At 38.8% G+C, this 20,072-nt stretch overlaps 2 pseudogenes; both read left to right on the top strand.

Annotated features, from left to right (window-relative positions):
• The window catches only part of LOC136148340 (histone-arginine methyltransferase CARM1-like), a 125,178-nt pseudogene that overhangs the window by 71,950 nt on the left and 33,156 nt on the right, over positions 1-20,072 (top strand).
• Positions 6,389-10,682, top strand: LOC136148720 (transformer-2 protein homolog beta pseudogene; annotated as a pseudogene).

A 20,072-nucleotide genomic window follows, 5' to 3' on the forward strand; every position in this document is an offset into this window, starting at 1 on the left:
CCACTTCCTAGTATCTTCTGCTTCTGTTAGGTTCATACCATTTCTGTCCTTTATTGTCCCCATCTTTGCATGAAATGTTACCTTGGTATCTCTAATTTACTTGAAGAGATCTCTAGACTTTCCCATTCTTTTTTTCCCCATTCTGTTTGTTTGCATTGATCACTGAGGAAGGTTTTCTTATCTCTCCTTGCTATTCTTTGGAATTCTGCATTCAAATGGGTATATCTTTGCTTTTCTCCTTTGCAACCTAGGATTATCAAATAATTGTTTTTATTGTTTCTTAAAGATTGATCTGTCAGGGATAAACTTTCAAGAAAAAAACTGTCAAATACTGAAGTAAGTTTGGATATCTTTGATTTAGCCAAACCAGTTTTCAGCAGAATTTTTTGAATCTATTAATATGGTAATGAACTCTCTGAATTTGTAAGAGGGAATATGCATTATAACGAAGTTCCAATAATATTTGATCATGGTACTCCTTGTATTCATGGATTTCTGGAACAGACTTTGCAGAAAGTTTGCTTTCTTTAAATCATGAAATTTTAGAAGTGAGTGGAGCCTTAAAATAACTCAATTTTAAACTCTGATTTTTCAAGAGGGAAACAAATGTAGAGAGTTTAAGTACTTCCCCAAAGGCACACAGCTCTTTGATGATAATGGCAGGTCTAGAATCTGTATCTTCATATTCTTGATCTAATGTTCTTTGAATCTGGTCAAAAATAAATGAAGTAACTTCATGACCTAAATGTGAAGGAAATCCAGAAAGTGCAGATATACATATATGTATAGCTGATTCCCTTTGCTGTACAGTGAAAACTAACGCAACATTGTAAAGCAACTATACTCCAATGAAGTTTTGTAAAATTAAGGAAAAAATAAGTCACGAGATGCAGTGGCCCGAAGGCAAGCCTGTTTGTTCGCTTACATATGTGTGGTGTGTCCTTTTTCATCTGTGAGAATAGTAAGACAAAGAGTAAGACAAATTCTTTCCGGTGAACCTCAAATCACCCTTCTGACAGCTCATAGCATCCTCTCTCTCAAACCTTCTTAGATATCTGATCTTCCTGAGGATGTAAGAGTCTCTGATTATTCTCTGTAAAATCTCCATGAAGAGTGGATATCACACTCCCTTGACCATCCTATCTTATTAGTCCTTCCAGCAAAATTTAGCCAGAAAAATTTCCCTTCCAACATCCTGGTCCAAGTTGATGAGGCTTCCCTGGTGTCTCAGAGGTTAAAGCGTCTACCTGCAATGTGGAAGACCTGAGTTTGATCCCTGGGTTGGGAAGGTCCCCTGGATAAGGAAATGGCAACCCACTCCAGTATTCTTGCCTGGAAAATCCCATGGACAGAGGATCCTGGCAGGGGTAGCAAAGAGTCGGACACAACTGAGCAACTTCACACTTACACATTGAAGTTATGTAGACACCCTCAAACCCCATAAGTGGAGTTTAAAAAAGGCTTGTAATTTAGAAATGGAATCACCTTTCTTTAGGCAGAGGGACAGTGTGAACCTGAAACCCTTAAAAGTTCTGGGTCCTTTAACTTTGAAACAGAGTTGTAAGAAGTATGTCCCCAGATTGAATGGCATTATTATTTGTCAATATACTGTTGTAATAATGAAACATTTGATGTAACTTGAATGTCCAGTAGCATGGTATTGGTTAGTGAATCAAAGTGTATTATGAAGTACTACACAGGCAATAAAAATTAGGTTCTAGAGCAGTTCATGGAAAGATGTCAACAACAGAGCTTCTAGAAAAATGTGCCAGGAAGAATGTTTTAGTGCCCTTTGCCTTGTTGGGAGATGGTCAGGGTCTCATGGGGCATGAACCCCCAGGTTAAATGTCTCAAAACTGCAGGCATCCTTCCCTGTTCACCCTACTATTCATAAAAGTGTTACTTTTTATGTGTATGCCATGATGTAGATAATATTCAGAAAACTGGTCTAAAATATATTATATGTAAAAAAATTATGAAATATTACTCCAAAGTACATATTTTTATAAACATAGATACACTCAAAATTGTGCTAAGAAATATACCCTGCCTATGTCCGGGTGATGGGAATACAGTGATTTTTATTCTCATGCTTTTGCTCATCTACATTTCTCTTTTTTAGTGAATGCTTTTCTTTAACAGCAATAATATGACAATAGTAATTTAATACTTACATGACCCTTAATATGATTTATCTTGTTTTAGCCTCAAGCAGGCCTGTGAAGTGTAGGCACTGCTATTGTTATTTTCATTATGTAACTGCTATTTTTAAATCTCAGATTTGAAGTTATTGAGAACAGGACAAGTTAATGCAGGCAGAAGGAAGAAGGTGGAAATGAGACATATCTGAAAAGTAGAAATACGAGAAAATAGTAACTAATTGTCCACGGGAAGCAAGTATGTATGCCTCCAGGATGTTGAGGATTATGGCCTTGGTAACCAAAAAAGAATCAAGAAAATACAAAATCATATGAAGGTTTTAAAGGAATTTAGATAAATGGCTAGTTTTCAAGAAGGAGTTTTGAGATTGGCTCTTTACTTGTTGAGACTGAGGAGATAACCTAGCAGGTTGGTGGAAATGTCCAGGTGATGGCCAGGGCTCAGGTGAGAGAGAAAACCTGAAGTTGTGCGCTGTCATCCACGTGGAGCCGTGCTTACAACCATTCAGGAGAAGGGCTCTCCCGAGAAAAGAAATGCTCAGAAAATCAGGCCACCTAAAGCCTTACCCTTTAGGCCTTGTGTCCACAGACCCCCTAAACTTGACAAGCACATGTAGAACAATAGTAGAATGGAATTCCATGAGTCCTTGTGCATGGGTGGATGTTGACAGTGGATGGCATGTTCAAATAGTTTTCATTGTTTTCCTTAGATCAGAGACTACTTCATTTCTTTTAAAGAAAATGTAGGTAGAAAAGACATTCAACGAGCTTGTGGTGTAATGTTACCAAGCAGCATCCTAGAAGATAAGAGTTCAAAGTGAAAGATATCCTAATCTTGGGAAGAAGTGATCAGAAGTTGAGAAAATGCAACTGAATCATGACAGATGCTTGGTATATTGCATTTTGGATGAGGAAAGGGTAAAGTTGCAAAAATACAAAATGTAGAGTCTCTGAATATGTAAAATACAATGAGCAAAGATGTAAGAATCTCAGGAAAGCACAGCTTGAAAAGGAATGTGCTGTATGTATTTGTGATGGTGAATATAAGATGTTTATTAGGAAATATTTTTTCAAGCAGTAGAAAGATATAAATGTAATAATATAATCACCTTATTGTATTTGACATTTAGAAGAAATATGTTAGAAATACATAACCATATTTCTCGTCAAGGTCCTTCTTTTAAGAGAGTTCAAAATTACTAAATACAATACAGAGGACATCAAAGAAAAAAGAATACATAACTGTAAAATGTACTTCTAACAAAAAGCTAATGAGCATGGTATTATTTATCTTTGGAATCAAAAGATCAAAGGATGATTTAATAAGGATCAGGATTATTATGTTACACAAGATTGTTGTACAGAACTCTTGGGCATCGTTAATGCCAGTAGAACAATCAGAAATAGACTGAAACCATTAATAATCCCCCCAAAGTACATGTGCATATATACACACACATGGGCTTCCCTCGTGGCTCAGATGATAAAGAATCCGTCTGCAATGCAGGAGACTTGGATTCATCTCTGGGTTGGGAAGATCCCCTAGAGACAGGAATGGCTACCCTTTCCAGTATTCTGGCCTGGAGAACTCCATGGACTGTATAGAATTCCATGGACTGAATTGAGCGACTTTGACTTTCACACACACACATACACAGACTGCACATACAGTATGTATGTGCATATAAGGGTATGTTTGTATAGAGTCTAGAAGGATATATATAAAGCTATTAATAGTTATTATTTGTATGTGGCATTGATTATAGATGTTTTTATTTGTTCCATATCTGTATCTTCTAATTTATCTACAGTAAACATGAAATGTTTTTGCAGTAAGAAAAATATCTGTATAATATTATAGAAGCAAATAAATAACTTCCCTCTCATCCATATCACCCAGTCAACCCCTAATCTATAAAACTTACTTTTCATAAGATTCTGTATAACAGTACTGGTACATTTTATCTGTTTCAGATGCTAGTGGAAAGTAACAACCTTTCAGACAATATCATTGTTTTGCCAGGGAAAATTAAAGAAATCTCACTTCCTGAGGCTGTAGATGTGATCATTTCAGAACTAATGGGATGCATGCTGTTCAATGAAAGGATGCTGGAAAATTACCTTCATTCCAAAAAGTGGCTGAAAACAAATGGTGAGCTGGCTAGTTCCTGGTTTTGAACGTAGGCTAACTTTTCTGTAAGATTTGCCATCTTCCTTCCCCTATATTCAATCCTTTACAGAAAGGAGGAAAGAACATTTCTGTTAAACCAGGTATTTGATTTCCTCATCTTATTCTTCCATAATAATTGAGCTAGTCCCCAAAAGACCCTGATAGCCATGGTGTTCAGAATGGTGTAGAAGACCAGTTCTGAGTTATGTGTATTTGTCCTGATGCAATCACTTTCTTTCTTAGCTAACTTGGCCTGACACTTGATCTTTTGACTTTGGCTTCCTCATCTGTATTATTAAAAGTAATCTCTAAAGCCCTTTCAAGTGTTGACCTTCTGAAGTGTGAGAAAGTCTCTAGTGTTCGTTTTTTCTTTCTAACATATTCTCTTCCTGCTGTGTTTCTTTCCCTATGATCGCTACATGTAATTGAGATAATAAGATAAAGTTCAATATTCTCTTTGTGCTGACTGAATATCTGTGTGTGCTAAGCAGACTTCGTATAAATTATTTTATGAAAACCTTACAAAGTTTGAGTAATGAAAGCTTTCAGTTTATTTGAAGGTTTACTGCAGAGATTCTTGGTTATTTTATACTCCTTTCACAGGAGACGTTTGGTTATGTCTGAAGACATTTTGAGTTGTCATAACTGGCAAAGGGGGTGCTACCAGCACCTATGGGAGGCCAGGAACTTGCTAAATATCTTTTGATGTGCAGGATGTCACCCCCACACATCAAAGAGTTATTCAGCCCATATTCAGCCCAAAATGTCAATAGTGCCAAGATTGAGACTTGACTTGGTAGGAGACAGTATTGCAATCCCCACTTAAAAAACTGAAGCACCATGAGGGAAAGCAGCTTGGCAAGGACAGAACTCTAATAAGTCACAGAGCAGGGATTTGACGCTAGCTCTGTCTGACCCTGAAAGCCACACTCACGACTCCTTGCACACACACTCACTTTCCACTCTTCACCAGAGAGGGGACGTGTTCCAATGACACATGTTTTTTCAAATGAGAGTTAGAGAAGTAACTGGCCAGTTTTAGCAGTTGTATCTCTAGTGAGAATGGCAGCTCCTTCCTAACCTGTTACACTTACCTGAAATTACCATCGTTGTGACTCGCTGCTAATACCCAATGAAGACAAAATAACGAATAAAACACAACACGTACTCACCAGATTACCTGGTATATATGCATATAAGTAAAGGTTGACCTTCGTCTATAATTTCCTACAGGTTTCAAAAATTAGGGATTTACCAGTAGGCATTTTTTTAAAAAAACTCATGCAAAAATAAATAAGCTTAGGTAAAGTATACCTAAAGTTAAGAACTTTATTAGCATTTCCGTTATAAAACAGCCAAGGAAGATCTTGGAAGCCTTGTGGTCATGTGATAAAATTGAACTATGGGAGATGAGAGCAAAGGAACAAAGCTGTTTGGATTTCCTCCTCAGTGCCTCCAGAAAGAATTTTTATACTTTTTCTGGATTTTTCTCAAATGGTTTGGTGTCTTTGTATGATGAGATTTTAAACAAAGTTAATTAATATGCATCTGATGAGCTGCCCCCTAAGCCGAATATTTGGACTTAATGTCTGGACATTTTTTTCCCCCAGATGTTAGAAACATATATGAAATTTTATATTGGGCTATGTATCTTTAACTAGACAAGTAGAAATGAATACTGGTTTTATCAGCCTTCTACCCTCTGCATTCCTGGGGGAAAGGATGATTGATATTTTTCCAAATTATTTTTATTTTCCATCAAAATAAGACATAGTTTACAACATCACATAATAATAAAAAGACAGTGAAAAATAGTAACCCTCTACCATGCCTCTTCCAAGACTGCTCCCTGAAGGCTTTTTCCTTTTCAGCTCTCTTTTCTGTTGCTTCTATTATTTAACCACATATTTCTATGTAAAATTATCATGTTGCTCTTCTTGTCACCCTCTAGTTGAGAAGTTAGCTCTCCTATATAGCAGCTCCTTCCCTTATTGAGGCACCCCCACCCCATCCTCTTGATGTATTTATAAAGGTCCTCAGTCCCTTTTCCAGACCCTTGATGGGGCCAGGTACGTTTCAGAATTCAGAATCTGGAGGACTTTGGAAAGGCTGTAGAATCACACAACATGTGTTATACTTCACTCCTCCAGTGGGATCTGAGGCAACACTCCGAAATGAAGCGTGTAATATTTCTGCAACAAAACACGAATATGGATACCAAGTCCATATTGGTATGGATTGTTGTTATTGTTCAGTCGCTAAGTTGTGTCCAACACATTGCAGCCTCATGAACTGCAGCACGCCAGGCTTCCCTGCCCTTCACTATCTCCTGGAGTTTGCTCAGACTCATGTCCATTGAGTCACTGATGCCATCTAACCATCTCATTCTCTGTCACCCCCTTTTCCTCTTGCCTTCAGTCTTTCCCAACATCAGGGTCTTTTCCAATGAACAGGCTCTTCACATCAGGTGACCAAAGTATTGGAGCTTCAGCATCAGTCCTTCCAATGAATATTCAGAGTTGATTTCCTTTAGGGTTGATTGGTTTGATCTCCTTACTGTCCAGGGGACTCTCAAGTCTTTTCTAGAACCACAGTTTGAAAGCATCAGTTCTTTGGTGCTTAGCCTTCTTTATGGTCCACATAAAGAAGAAAACTCTCAGATCTGTACATAACTACTGGAAAACCATAGCTTTAAGTATACAGACCTTTGTCAGCAAAGTGATATCTTGCTTTTTAATGTGCTGTTTAGATTTGTCATAGCTTTTCTTCTAAGGAGCAAACATCTTTTAATTTCATGGCTGCAGTCACCGTCCGTAGTGATTTTTGAGCTCCAGAAAATAACATCTGTCACTGTTTTCATTGTTGTCCCCATCTATTTGCCATGAAGTGATGGGACTGGATGCCATGATCTTAGTTTTTTCTGTGTTGAGTTTTAAGCCAGCTTTTTCACTCCACTCTTTCACCTTCAGCAAGAGGCTCTTTAGTTCCTCTTTGCTTTCTACCATTAAAGTGGTATCAACTGTATATCTGAGATTGTTGATATTTCTCCTGACAATCTTGATTCCAGCTTGTGATTCATCCAGCCTGACGTGTCCCATGAAGTACTCTGCTTATAAGTTAAATTAACACAGTGACGATATACAGTCTTGACGTACTCCTTTCCCAGTTTTGAACCAGTCCATTGTTCCATGTCCCATTCTTGCTGTTTCTTCTTGTCCTGCATACAGGCTTCTCAGGAGGGATAAGTAAAGACTATAAACTCAAGTCAACTCAGGTCAGGTCTTGCCATTGTATAATGTTGCAAACCTAACAAAAATCTGTTGCTTTGCAGAGCTTTTTGGATGTTAGAATTTTTTTTTAATATAAGGCAGTATAGACCTAGATTATGACTTGATTTAAATCAATAATCAGTGTTTGCATCATGACAATGTAAATACTGTTCAGTGCTGAGGCAGGTGCATCCTCTCTATAGGTGTGTTCAGTTGTATCTGACTCTCTGTGACCCCATGGACTGTAATCCAGCAGATTACATATGATTATGCATCTTTTTCATGAAATCTTTTGTTCTTCCTGGAGTTAATTGCCTTGTTTTTTTATTAATTTTCTATATACTCATGACTGGTTTTTTCCATGCTTTAACAGGTCTGACAGATTGCCTATCAGTATTTATTTTGTGGAATTCTCCTGTAATTCTCTGTTCTCCTCTACCACACGAACTGGTGGCTCTCTAGTCCTGTTGTATGGCTACTCCACTTTGACTTTTGGTCATTTTTTGTCTTCTCTTTTTTGATTTATACCATTCCTTTCAGCAAAGAATATTTTCCAATAGCTTCTGGAGAAAGGATGCTTGAGTTACTTTGTTTGTTGAATCCTTGATAACAAAATTATCATTTTGTTAGATAGAGAATTTTAACTTGAAAACAACTTTTACTCAGTTTTTTTAAGGCATCTTTTTTTAGTATCTGGTTTCCTATGTTACTATTGAGAAGTCCAATGCCATTCTGACTTCTGAACTTTTAGAATGGCATAGTTTTTCCATCTTGATGCTTTTAGTATTTTTTCTTTAGTTCTCTTAGTGTGAAACATTTTGAATTGCCATGCTGTCCATGTAGTTGTTATTTGTTTAGTTGCTAAACCCTGTCCAACTCTTTTGTGACCCCATGGACTGTAACCTGCCAGGCTCCTATGTCCATGGGATTTCCCAGGCAAACATACTGGAATGGGTTGCCATTTTCTTCTCTAGGACATGTAATGGATATGTTAAGTCAGAAGACTCATTTTCTTCTTCTCTTGGAATTTTTCTTGTATTTTACCTTTGATGAGTTCCTCTCCTCCATTTTATCTGATATCTTTGAAATTCCTGTTAGACTTGGCCTCAGAGCTCTGAAGCTTCCCAGGTTTACACAGATAATGATACATTTGACTTTTCCAAAGTTGCTTAATATCCTTGAAATTTAAAAAACTACCAGCAGTCATTGCTGTTTTGACAACAGTGCTTGAGATTTAGATAGAGAAATGTGAATGATGTTACACCCATGGTTTTTCTCTGATCACCTCTGAAAATACTGTGAATGAGATGATTTGTTCAATTTTAAGAGACATCAAAGGGAACATAGCTAAAGTATGAGACCATTGCCTATAGGAGGGACTTCTCTCCTGAGTTTTTTTCCTTCTACTTAATAGCTCTGTGATTATGGTTGAATCATTTAAATTTCCCTGTTTCTTAGTTTTCTCATTTATAAAGTGAATATAATAATAGTACCTGCTTTAGCCACCAGGGAAGTCCCAAGAATTAAATGAATTAATACATGGAAAGCCCATGGAAAGGTTCGAGACAGGGTTGAGATAACCAAGAAAATTTAGATGCTATTTTTAGAATGATGATGATAATTACAGGATTTATATTTTTTTATATGATGAGAGCAATAATGCTGATCACCATGTCTGCCTGCCCAGAAATGCCTAACTTCAGGCATGCCAGCCTAGCTGTTTGTTTTCTGCTAAAGTGAATGCTTTTTCCCCTTTTTACTGCAAATGTCAGGAACAAAATGCAAGTGTGGCTTCCTGGCATGGAGGATGGTGAGCCAGCACAAAAGCATAGATTCTAATAGCACTTAAAAAGATAGTAAGGTTTTACATCAACAAAGGTTGAGAATGAAAATACTAACAATAATGTGATAGGAGGATTGAATGTAGATTATTTTTCGCTGATCACCTCTGAAAATACTATGAATGAAATGATTTGTTTATGGCGAAGGTGTTTTTACAAAAAATAAAAAAATAAACGGAGAGCCTGAACTCTGAGGCAGAGCAGAGCATTTCAGCTCTCAGTGGCTCGGGGACTGGTGCGTGGTACGAGCCGCGAGGCTGCGGTTGAGTCTCTGTAGAAAAGGCACGAGAGGTTGGCAACTTCGACTGCAGCATGTTGAGTGGCGACAGCAGTAGAAGTATTGAGCAACAGCGGCAAGCAGAGCTACAGCAGGTGGGAATACCAATCTGCTTCCAAAGTGAAGGTGCCCATGGATCTGGGAAATCTGCAAGGCGTACACCTGCAGGGTCTCACTCCAGGGAAGATGCCAGGCTTTTCAGATCAAAGGCCAGGTCCAGATCCGAATCTACGTATAGGTCCAGATCTGAATCTAAGTATAGATCCAGAAGAAGTTCTTGAAGGCATTATACAAGCTCACGATCTCAGTCCCGCTCCCATAGTAGGTTCCATAGCAGATCTTACAGTAGAGATTATAGAAGATGGCATTGCCACAGTCATTCTCCCAGGTGAGCTCTTAGGTGTCATGTTGGGAATCGGGCAAATCTTGATCCCAACTGTTGTTTTGGAGTATTTGGGTTGAGCTTGTACACTACAGAAAGAGATCTAAGAGCAGTGTTCTGTAAATATGGCCCAGTTGCTGATGTGTGTCTATTGTATATGACCAGCAATCTAGACATTCAAGAGGATTTTCCTTTGTCTATTTGGAAAATGTCAATAATGCCAAGGAAGCAAAAGGGCATGCCAGTGAAATTGAGCTTGATGGACATAGTATTAGAGTTGATCTCTCTATAACAAAAAGAGCACATACTCCAACCAGGAATTTACATGGAGAGACCTAACTATGGCAGCTCACACCATTGAGTTTACTTACGACAGAGGATATGGTTGAGGCTATGATGATCAGGACTATTAAAGCATATCATATAAAGGAGGAGGAGGATGGAGAGCTGCTCAAGACAGGGATCAGATACAGAGAAGATGGTCACCTCCTCCCTCTTATAGTCATGGATGATACAGATCATGTTCCAGATCTTAATCATACTCACCTTGTCACTGCCAAAGCATGAAGATGAAGACTTCCTGAAATCTCCCCTAGAGTTGGGATACTGTTTGTGGACAGTACTTTTTATTATCTCCTGTTTAAAAAGTGAACAGTGCCTAGTGAAGTTAGGTGACTTACATCTTTTATGATGACTATTTTTGTTAGAGTTGAAATGCTGTTTTCATTCTGCATTTGTGTAGTTCAGTGCTTTCAAGGTTAAGTGTTTTCAGAAAAGTATGTTTTGCATGTATTATTTTACAGTCTAAAATTTTGACTGCTGAGAAGTTTCTGTTGTATAGAACTTCATGTAAATGGTTTTCTTCCTGAATCTAGGGTATTCTGAAGATCAAAGCCTGTGTGTAAAATGCTACCAGTGGCAAAAAGCAACAGTACAGTTTGATTTTTACATTTCTTTCTAACATATCAATGCTTAGCAAAACTGTTCAGATTAGATTGTCAGTAGTAAATTCAAGACAGAAAGGCCCATTTTCCTTCAGTCCATGAAACATACCATACTTTTAATACCTGCAATTAAGTGATAAAAATTATGCTTTATAACTCTATACAGCTAGTATTAAAGCTAAAGATCTTTCAATACAACAAATGCTTAATGCTTATATAAATGTGAATTTGTCAGCCTTTGTGTAATCTGTATTATATACAGCAGGGAATGAGTTACACAATGTATGCTTTCAAAAAGTTATTTCTTAAAGCTGTTGCAAGGGGATAATGGTCTTTCAACTCATTATCAGCAAATGATGAATACATTCCACCACAAATGTGCTCTTGATCGTCTAGCGTTAAGACTATATGGAAGAACTGGGTGCTTCAGAGTTTGACAGAAAAGAAGGGAGCACTATACCTGTGTTGTGGATGATCTGAAGACTTTGTTCATTTCTTAAATATTATATTCAGGTCCCCTTTGCTTACCTACAGAGGCCCAGTTTCACGCAAATGTTTTGCGAACTGTATTTAAATAAACACAAATGAAAAGAGTAAATAAATAAATAAAGGAAGGAAATGCCTGGATTTCTAAGCACCAGGCATAGAGAAAGGAAAAAGCCAATAGCTGAGAATGCCAGTAAGCCGGCTTAAAGGCCTCACCTAAGACTCTAAGCTTTCATTATAGTATAGCTTTGTGACTTGCTATAATAGTCTCTTATATCCTCTCCAATCTGTTGCCTAGTTTTCTTATCACTGCTTTGAGGCAGCTTTACACATTAGCCTTTTGTGTGATAGCTGAGATGGAATAAAAGAATGGAACTGGTTGAATGGCAAGTGAGTATCTTCAATCAGAAGGCAGTAGGAGTCAACTTTGAGCCTGTTGTCTTTTACTCAATAGGAATGATGTTCCCAACGTTCAACAACATCCATCTGGCCCCCTTTTCTGATGAGCAGCTGTAGATAGAACACCGCTCCAGAGCCAACTTTTGGTAATGTTCTTTTCTTTCTTCTCCTTTCCAGAGTAAACCAGGGTTCCTAAACTGTTGACACAGTGGGTCATAAATTGGGGTCAGGGACTGACCTGGGCACTGTAGGAAGTTCAGCAGCTTTCTTGGCATGTATTACTGGATGCCAAAGGCACCTTCCCACTAGTTGTGCCAACCAAAAATGTCTCCAGACATTGCCGAACATCCCCTTTGAAGGCAAAATCACCCTTTGTTGAGAATTACTGAAATAGAAGTGAAAGTGTTAGTTGCTTAGTCATGTCTGACTCTTTGAGACCCCATGGACTGTAGCCCACCAGGCTTATCTGTCCTTGGAATTGTCCAGGCAAGAATGCTGGAGTAGATAGCCATTCCCTTCTCCAGGGAATCTTTCTAACCCAGGGATTGAATCTGGGTCACCCTCATTGTAGGCAGATTTTTTACCATCTGAGCCACCAGAGAAGCCCCCGAAATAGACAAATAAGGGAGCTACCATTCAAAATACTGCCCTAATGCTAACGTTAATAGCCTCCTCCTCTGCCTCCCATTTCCTCTTTCCACTTCCTCCATCCATTCCTTTGGCCCAAAACTATGGTTTCTGCAAGAACATGCCTTTGTCAGAGAACAGATCAATCTATATACCTTGATGTAAAGGAGTTGATCAAAAAAACTTGTAGCTTCCCTACTAATTAACTTTGGGGCGGTTCATGTCACCCTCCAGACTTGATTTCTTCATTTGTAGAATGAAAGCTAACATAAAACCCCTGACAGTTTGACCATTTTAAGTCCCCATTCCTTCTGCCTTTCTTTTTTACTTATTTATTTTTGGCTGCACTGGGTCTTCGTTGCTGTGCGCACACTTTCTCTGCAGCACATGGTCTCTGGAGCGGGCTCAGGAGTTCTGACGCAAGGGTTTAGTTGCTCTGTGGCATGTAGGGTTTTCCTGGACCAGGGGTCAAACCCATGTCCCCTGCATCGGCAGGCAGATTCCCAACCACTGGACCACAGGGAAGTCCTCCTTCTGCCTTTCTTTCTTGATATTGGTTTTTAGAAGGAAAAGAGGAGAATGATGGTGTTGGACCCATGGAGGGGAGAAACAGAACAGACATCATCTGAGTGCAAATGTTAAGTGTCTAGGAAGGAGCACAGGTGTGTGCAGACACGTGGGTTAGGATGCATGCTAAAATAGACCCTTTGAGTTCTGGCTGAAGTATGCAGAGCTGTCCAGCAGAGATATCCAAAGTTGATTTCCAGGACTTTCTCTTGGTAATGCCATCTTCTGGTGCAGGAGAAGCAAATAGGAGATGCTTTGGTTTCCTGAGTTATATAGAGTTCTGTGAGGAGTGAGTTCAGAGAGGTATGATTTTTCTTTCTCCCCAGTTCTTTCTTGCAAAATTGACTTTCTTACGATGGAGTCTGCTTAATCTGTGATTTTGAAACTACAAGCCAGACTTTCCAAAGGGGATAAATGGCCTCTTAGTGTATGAGTATGTGTGTGGTTAGGGGGTAGCAATTATGTCATGTAAGGTCATGTAGACCCTAAATATTTCTATTTTAAATGCAAATGTTGGCGAGATAGGAGTTTCAGGTGACAGAGTATGCCGGAGTATTTCAAGTGACAGAGACTTATAGGGGAGTTTGATTGTCTAGGCATTTCTTATGTGACCTCCCAAGCATACCATCTGCTGCCATCTTACTTATTAATACCTGGACAGTATTAACAATCATGGTGGACTGGCTGTCTCCCCATCAAACCTGCAAACATGCTGCTATTCATTCCATCAGGAAAAAAAAAATTTTTTTTATACCTCACTTCCCCAGTCAGCCGCCACTTATCTTATTGCAGTGAAGTTCCTCAGAAGAGCTGTCTGTATTTCGTGGTCTCTAGTCACATCCCTTGGCCCCCACTTTGATTTCTCTCCAAATGTTCTACCTAAAGCATTTTTTCCAAGGTGGCCAGTGCCCTGACTTGCTAAATCCAGTGATCATTTATCACTTCTCAACTTATGTAACTACCAGCATTTGAGCAGCATTTGAGACACATATTTGCCCCACATTCTTTTTTTATTTATTTTAATTGGAGGATAGTTGCTTTACAATGTTGTGATGGTCTCTGCTGTACACCACTGTGAATCAGCCCTAAGTGTACATATATCCCCTCCCTCTAGAGCCTCCCTCCCACCACTGCATCCCAGCCCTCTAGGTCATCAGCAAGAGCACCCTTGCCCCACATTCTTTTGATTTTTTTTCTTCTCCTTCTGTGGTGCCTTTCGCGGGTCATTACTAGTCTCCTCAACCTCTTAATGTTGGAATTGCCCCAGCATGCAGTCTTTAGACATCCTTTCTGTCCACAGAATTCCCTTGATGATTCCTACAGTTCAAATACCATCTCTGTGCTCATGGTTTCCCAGTGTATCTTCCCAACTCAGACTTGTCCTGTGAACTCCGTACTTTTCCACAGCAGGTGCCTCTTGGATATCTCACCTTGCCCAAAATGTAACTCCTGACCTTACCCGCTCACACCCACACCTGCTTTATCTACAGTCTTCCCATCTCAATTGCTGACAACTTTATCTTCCTAATAATTCAGGTCCAAAATCTTGAAGGCCTTATTTCTTTGTCCTCTGTGCCTAAACCATCAGTAAATTATGTTGGTTTTACTTTTAAAAACATTTGACCTTTGAAGAAGTCATGTTTGAACTGTGCGTGTCCACTTGTATGTGGATTGTTTTCTATAAATACATTCTGTAGTTCTACATATGAATCCGCAGCTATGAAACCACAGATACAGAGCACTGACTGTAAATTTGACCAGGGATTCTCAGCTGTGCCAAGAGTGGGTGTGCCAACAACCCCCATGCTATGTTGTCCAAGGGAGAATCAACCAGCCCCTCTGTGTGCACTGATCCCTCGTGATCCCAGCCGTGCCATCTCTCAGCTCAGTTATTGCAGCAGCTCTGACCCTGTCTGTCCCAACATCCTCACAGCCTTCCAGTAGGTCCTACCTAATCTGGTTCCTCATTCCCAACTGTTGTGTTCACAGCCACCCAGGCTTCCCTTCCCATCCTCAGGCATACCCAACCCACTCCCTTCTCATGGCCTTGCATGTGCTGACCCTCCTCTGGGATACTTTTCCCTCCGAAGTCACATGACTAGTTCCTTCATCACGTCTTTGTTAAATACCACCTTCTCAATAGGACCTGCCCTGACCACTGTATTTTAAGCGGCAGCCATACCACTCCCAATCACACCTTTCCTGCTCTTGTGTTTTCCCCCACAGTGCTTACCACTTCCTAAAAGATATATTGTTCATTTATTTATTGTTGTTTATTGTCTGTATCCCTCTGCATAGAGCATGAGCACCGCCAAGAGCTGGAATTATGCCACATGATAGGCTCCCAGAAAATATTTCTGAATAAGTAGAAACTCCTATAATCTCAAGCATGTATGGAAATAATTACCACTAAGATTTTAGTTCATATCATTCTCATTTTTCTTTTTCTTCATAAAATTAGAATAATACCATAAATACACTTTTAATAATACCATAAATACATTTATAGCACTTTTAAAAACTTGATCAGTGCCTTATTGACATATTCTCATACCTTTTAGTTATTCTGTTGCTACAGGTTATTTCTTTTGTGGCTGTCTGATGATTTATTGACTTAAGCTTCAATGTTGGATATTAAATTATTTATTTACTCCTTTAACCCTGTGGGCTTCCTAGTGGCTCAGTTGGTGAAGAATCCACTTGCAATGCAGGAGACCTGGGTTTGATCCCTGGGTCAGGAAGCGCCCCTGGAAAAGGAAATGGCTACCCATTCCAGTATTTTTGCCTGGGAAATCCAATGGACAGAGGAGCCTTGCAGGCTACAGTCCATGCCATCACAAAAGAGATGAACATGACTTAGCAACTAAACCACTACCACTACCATTTGAAATCTATTCCTTCTATTAGGAAACACCACTAAGGTATTGTTCCTATATTCCACAAGAATATAGAATTTTATAGACTTCTATACCCTAAATTCTATAGGAAGCAACAATGATATGAATATTATAGAAATCTTGTGCATTCTGATTATTACCTTACAATAAATAGCTAGAAGAAGAATCACTGGACCAAAAGATGTGAAGAATGAACTTTAAAAAAATTATTCTTATATGTTGCCAAATTGCCCCGTAGAGAAGTTTCACCAATTAACACTTCCACCAGTGGTATATGAGAATGTCTGCTGAGTCTTGCCCATACGGGCTATGTTTTGTTAAATGCCAATTTGATTTGCAAAAAAAATGGTGGCCAATTTATTTTTAATCTGTATTTCTTTGATAGCTAGTACATTTGAATGATTTTATTTTCAGTCAACAGGCACACAAAGTTTTTTAATATATAGTTATCAAAATTCATAGCCTTCACTCTGCTTCTACTTTCCCTCCTTGTATAAGAACGTTTCTGCTTTAGAAACATGTGCAGGTCCTCTCTTGCATGGATCCAAGGAACAGGTAGTGAAAGCTTGCATGCTTTTGTTTCCATTAGAAGAGGCAAAGAAGTGGAAATGCTGGCTGAGAGAAGGAGGTGGGTATAAGCAGTGAGTCTGTGTATGTTCTACAGGAGTGAGCTGAGAGATTGAGGAATAATTAACAGATGAAGTAAATAAGATCACCAGATACAATTCATCATCAATGCTCAACTGACTTAATAACAACAACACTCGAGACCTTTGATTCTTCACTTCTGGAGCCTAAGCCTGATTTCCCTCCTTCTTTATTGGCACAAAGTCTCCTTTGCTGACTTCCTTCTGACTCAAATCTTTCTTGTTAGATTGACTCCAGGTTAGTTCTTAGATGTCTTCTGTTTTCTGTCTGTGCTCACTTTCTTAATGATCTCATTTAGACTCTTGGCAGTAAATACTGTCTTTATGTCGACAAGTCTCATAATTAGAACTCCAGGCCAGACTTCTCCCCAGAACCATAGACCTTGGATGTCTAGCAATCTTGATTCCAGCTTGTAATTCTTCCAGCCCAGCATTTCACATGATATACATGTGAAATGTATATATAGCCTGTTTTACTTCTTTCCCAATTTTGAACCAGCTTGTTGTTCCATGTCTGGTTCTAACTGTTGCTTCTTGTCCTACATACAGGTTTCTCAGGTAAGGTGGTCTGGTAGCCCCAGCTGTTTAAGAGTTTCCCATAATTTGTTGTGATACACACAGTCACAGGCTTTTGCATAGTCAGTGAGGCAGAAGTAGATACTTTTCTGGAATTCCCTTGCCTTCTCTACCATCCAACAAATGTTGCCAATTTGATGTCTGGTTCCTCTGCCTTTTCTAAACCCAGCTTGTAAGTTCTCTGTTCACGTACTGCTGAAGCCTAGCTTGCAGGATTTTGAGCATAGCCTTACTAACATGAGAAATGAGTGTAACTGTAGGGTAGTTTGAACATTCTTCAGCATTACCCTTCTTTGAGATTGAAATGAAAATTGACCTAGCTCATCATAATTTTTCAGTACATTTTGGCTAACTAGAAGACAAGTGCATTATTTATAAGAATTCCTTATATATTAAGGATATTAAGACTTTTTTTTTTTTTTTAGTTGAACCTGGATTCTCAACTCGGCTTTATGACCAGTGAAGTGTATGACTTTGGGGGCCTAGTTCTGGAAGATGCTTTCCTTCTCTAGTGCTCAAATGAACAACAAACCACAGGTGACAAACTCTTCGGCACTTTGGATATTAAGACTTTGTTGTGTTTTCTTCAGACTTCACTTTACTTTGTAATATTCTTTGTGGTGGTTTTAATCACAAAAGAAGTTAGAAACTTTTATGTATGTAAATCTCCCAATATTTTCTTTTACAGTTTCTTTCTTTTCCTTTATTTGATAAAAAGCTTCCCCACCCTAACTTTGGTATTCACTTTCTTCTTCTTTTATATTTTACTTTTTTCACTTCTTTCAAATATGCATTTAACTCTAAATTCATTTTAATTTAAATATGCAGTATGCATATAACTTTACTGTTTTTAAATAACAAGTCATGGAGTTTTCTGTAAATAGACAAGATTACTACATTCTGATGTTAGTAGCAGTCACCTACAAAATTAATAATTTTCTTTTCTCACTTGACTAAGATTTTTTTGCCCTTATTAATTAAGACTGAAAATTATCTCTTCAGAGTAAGGCTCAGTCATGAACAATCATTATTCTCAGCTGTAAAACTTCTTTATATTGATAGGTACTACTGACATTACTGAAAATAATTGGTTCAGCGGGTGCAAACCAAGGTCTTTAAATTCAAATTTTAATGGATTCTTGTAAATAAATATGTGAGAAAAAAATATATACATAGGAACAATTAAGAGGAGTAACCAGATATTTTCAAGAAGATTGAGATGGTGCTCGTTTACCTTGTTATATTTATTGCAGTTATAGAATATACAAGTGTGGGCAAGTGCATCCATGCATGCTTAGTCCCTCAGTCATGTCTGAATCTTTGCGACCCTGTCGCAGAGGACAAAAGACAGGCTCCTCTGTCCATGGACACAGGCAAGTAGGCGGTAGTTAAACACTATTAATAGATAAATCAGACTCTGGAGCCAGATTCAACTACATTTGATTCTTGGTTCTCTCCATTACTCACTGTAAACACTTAGCCAAGTTAATCTAACTTCTCTTAGACATAGTTTATTTATAATAATTTTTATATTTATGTGTTTATTTATTTGGCTTGTCGGGTCTTAGTTGCAGCATGTGGGATCTAGTTCCCTGACCAGGGATTGAACCTGGCCCCCCTGCATTGGGAGTGCAGTCTTCGCCACTGGACCACCAGGCAAGTTCTCTTATTTATAAATTAAAGATATCAGTGTAATCTACTTGGGGAATGGGGAGTTTCAGTTTAGGGATGAGTCCTCTCCTTATACTACTGCCATAGCCCTTTCTTTACAGGCCAGTGTAAGGGTGTTACCAGGTGCTAAATATTTCTCTCCCAGTTGTATATTCAGGGGCTGAGATGATAACCACAGGGTAGGGATGAACTCATTGGACACCATGTGCAGTCAACTTGTTCAGACCCTCTGCTACCTTCATAAGCTGTTACTAACCAGACATATTCTAAAATGTCTCAAGTCAATGTGCCCTCTTACCTCACATTCCTCAAAAAATCTAGATATTCTCCTTTCTCCAGTATAGTTGCTTTTCCACAGAGAAGATTTGGGAATTGTTTCCTATATGTTCCTGTGATGGCACTGCAGATTCCTCCCTCAGGGGACCAACTGCACTTCATTCATGGGCCAGTGGTCACTGGATCCAGAAAGATCTGGAAACTGGATGAGGGACCAAATCTCTATTGTGACAACTGACATCATCCTGCTCATAAGATAACAAATCTTATGTTGTTGTTGTTACAGAGTTTGAGTACTATCCTAGTGATTCCACATCTATTTAACCCCTCTGATAACACTGGGATCTTCTAGCAACCAGCACAGATGCCTCTGGGTCAGGGTTCCCTGACTGTCGATCTTGTCTTGCTGTCCAACACAGTAATTATGTCATTCTTGCTTATGATGGTTAATTACTGCTTTCTTGCTTCTTACCTTATGAAATTCTGTCCAGGTGGTGCTCATTCAGACCATGGTTTAATGGCCACATGCCGTGTCACTGTCTTTTATGTACTGAGAATGGCCACCTTAAATGTCTCAAAAATACCTCTGCTCTCTCCTGGTTTGTTCCCTGTTATCTTTATGAAACGAGAGTTTCATGGACTTTACCTGAGAAAAGTTAGGTGGAACATTCTTAGGTCTTCCACGGTAAATCCATCTAGCTTTTCCACCTCTCTGAGCCTTTAGACCCTGTCTTCAATACCATGCCACAATGAATACAGCATTGTAAAGCAATTTCCCTCCAATTAAAAAATAAATTCAAAAAATTAGTATGCTGCAGAGATTCTGGAATCTCCATCTCATTAACTACAGGCCATCATGATGACAGTTCTTCACAATGACATCC

This window comes from Muntiacus reevesi, chromosome 17 (assembly GCF_963930625.1).
Source record: "Muntiacus reevesi chromosome 17, mMunRee1.1, whole genome shotgun sequence".
In the NCBI taxonomy this organism is placed as follows: domain Eukaryota; kingdom Metazoa; phylum Chordata; class Mammalia; order Artiodactyla; family Cervidae; genus Muntiacus; species Muntiacus reevesi.